The sequence below is a fragment of the Anser brachyrhynchus genome (assembly GCF_964034855.1).
Source record: "Anser brachyrhynchus genome assembly, contig: SCAFFOLD_197, whole genome shotgun sequence".
Classification (NCBI taxonomy): domain Eukaryota; kingdom Metazoa; phylum Chordata; class Aves; order Anseriformes; family Anatidae; genus Anser; species Anser brachyrhynchus.
In genome coordinates this window covers 9,992-12,500 of record NW_027663534.1, presented here as the reverse complement: position 1 = coordinate 12,500, position 2,509 = coordinate 9,992, and the positions used below count along the sequence as shown (strand labels likewise).

Genomic DNA, 2,509 nt, shown 5'->3' with positions numbered 1-2,509 from the left:
GATGCCTTCGGACGCGCGCGCGCGCGCGCGCGCCCGTCGGTGCCGGGCAGACCCCGACGCCGTTCTCGCGGCCGGCCCCGCTGCAGCGACCCCTACAGGTCGCCACGGGCTACGCAAACATGGCGACCGCGGCCGGGTAGACCTGGCGGCCGCGGGAGGACACGGGTACGTCAGGCGGCCGCGAGGGGGCGCGGGGGGACCCGGTAGACCTGGCGGCCGCAGGAGAACACGGGGAGACTAGGCGGCCACGGGAGGACGCGGCACACCCGGCGACCGCAGGAGGACACCGGCAGACCCGCCGGCCGGGACCGAACGACGTCGGTCGGTCTGCCTTCCTTCGCTTTTCGTACGGGCCGTTCCGGCCCTTTTCGGACCTTTTCGGACCTTTTCGGCCCTTTCCGGCGCTATTCGCTGCTTTTCGCGTGGACGGACCCACTCGGGAACCGCGCGACCGACCGACAGACGGATGCCTTTGGACGTGCGCGCGCGCGTCCGTCGGTGCCGGGCAGACCCCGACGCCGTTCTCGCGGCCGGCCCCGCTGCAGCGACCCCTACAGGTCGCCACGGGCTATGCAAACACGGCGACCGCATAGACCCGGCGGCCGCAGGAGGACACGGGGAGACTAGGCGGCCACAGGAGGACGCGGTACACCCGGCAACCGCAGGAGGACACCGGCAGACCCGCCGGCCGGGACCGAACGCCGTCGGTCGGTCTGCCTTCCTTCGCTTTTCGTACGGGCCGTTCCGGCCCTTTTCGGACCTTTTCGGGCCTTTTCGGACCTTTCCGGCGCTTTTCGATGCTTTTCGCCTGGGCGGACCCACTCGGGAATCGCTTGACCGACCGACCGACCGACGGACGCCTTTGGACATGCGCGCGCATGCGTCCTTCGGCTTCCGGGTAGACCCGGACGCCGTTCTCGGCCAGGCGTTTGCCTCTGACGTCAGAGCGACGGGCGGCCCGAGGCAACCGGGGGCCGCGGCCGCGAGCTCGCCTTCTCGAACACCCGCCTCCCCGTAGCCCGGCTACCGGCCCCTATTCGCCTGGGGCGGGTTGGGCTGGGGGGGAGCGACTTTGCACCACGCTAAGCAACTACACGTTTCGTTTTCACAGCACTGTTTTGCTTTGATATGCTTCTCCTGCCACCGCTACGCGTTGCTTTTCCTGACCCTGCTTGACTATGCTTTTCCTGATAAGGCTTTCTTTTCCTTCCGAGGCTTTCCTTCGTCTCGCATTTCTTCCCTTTGCACTGCCGACCGTACCCGGCATGAGGGCCCTGCGGTCTTTGCCCCGCAGACACTGGGAACCGGCAGGAGGGCTGGCCGCCAGCTCCTTGCATTTGCTTCGCTTCTCTTTGTTTCTCCTTGCTTTGCTTTGCTTTGCTCTGCTCTTCCGGGCACAGTTTTGCTTTTCCTTCTCTGCGTTCCTCTGCTGTTCTCGCCCCTGCTTTGCTTTCCTTTGCCTCAGATTGCTTTGCGTCAGATTGCTTTGCTTTTTTTTTGTTGTTGTTTTTGTTTCTTTTTTTCTTCTTCTTCTTTTTTTTTTTTTTTTTTTTTTGTTAATATAGATACATATTCATTTTATTGCTTTGTTTTATTTTTGGACCTTTTGGCTTTGGTTTTCCTGGCCGCGCTTTGCTTTGCCTGGCCCTGCTTGTCATTTCTTTTCATTATGCCGCATTCTTTTCCCTAGCAGGGCTTTGCTTTGCCTTGCTCGGCTTTCCTCTTCATTTCTCTGCTCTCCTGTGCTGCGCTAGGCTTCCTTTGCAGACCGTCCCGACGATTTTGCCGATGAGGCGATCGGTATATTTAGGAACGCATAAACCCTCAGACACACAGCTGGGCCTCCCCGCAGCCCGGACACTGTCCCCTCGCAACTCGAGGGTGGGGGCAGCAGGCCCGGCCACCCGACATGGTCAGTTCTGTGGCCCCAGCCGTGTGGCCTGCTGCTAGGCGGTCCCCACTGCTCCCCGTCTGGGGACGGCGTTGGGTGAGGTTTTGAACGACGATCAGTAACTACATGATTCCCACAACTACATTGGATGGAAGGCAACAATCAATAAATAAATAAATAAATAAAGATAAAACCAGGTAAAGCAAGACATGGTTCTTGCCCGCTGTCACGGCGGACTATGAGGTGTCAGGGAGGCCGGGGAGCGGGCGAGCAGGGTACAGCCACGTTGTGGTTTAACCCGGCTGGCAGCTAAACACCACACAGTCGTTCGCTCACCCTCCCCCCTCCCTCTCTGGGATGGGGGAGAGAAACGGGAAAGTGAAGCCGGTGAGTTGAGATAAAGACAGTTTATTAAGACAGGAATATAATAATATAAGGAATATAAGGAATATAATAATAACAATAATAATAATAATAGTGATAATGATAATAGTATTAACAATAATAATGTGTAAGAAAACAAGTGATGCACAATGCAATTGCTCACCACCCGCTGACCGATGCCCAGCCTATTCCCGAGCAGCCGGCCCCCCCACCCCGGCCAGCCACCCCTATATA

The 2,509-nt window shown here is 58.8% G+C and overlaps 1 long non-coding RNA gene across 1 annotated transcript in view; it reads left to right on the top strand.

Annotated features, from left to right (window-relative positions):
* LOC308187327 overlaps positions 1–2,188 on the top strand; it is a 23,450-nt gene extending 21,262 nt beyond the window's left edge. Inside the window, exon 2 of the long non-coding RNA XR_013944610.1 lies at positions 1,993–2,188. This is a non-coding gene — a long non-coding RNA (uncharacterized lncRNA). The remainder of the gene's footprint in view (positions 1–1,992) is intronic.
* Positions 2,189–2,509: the final 321 nt, after the last annotated feature.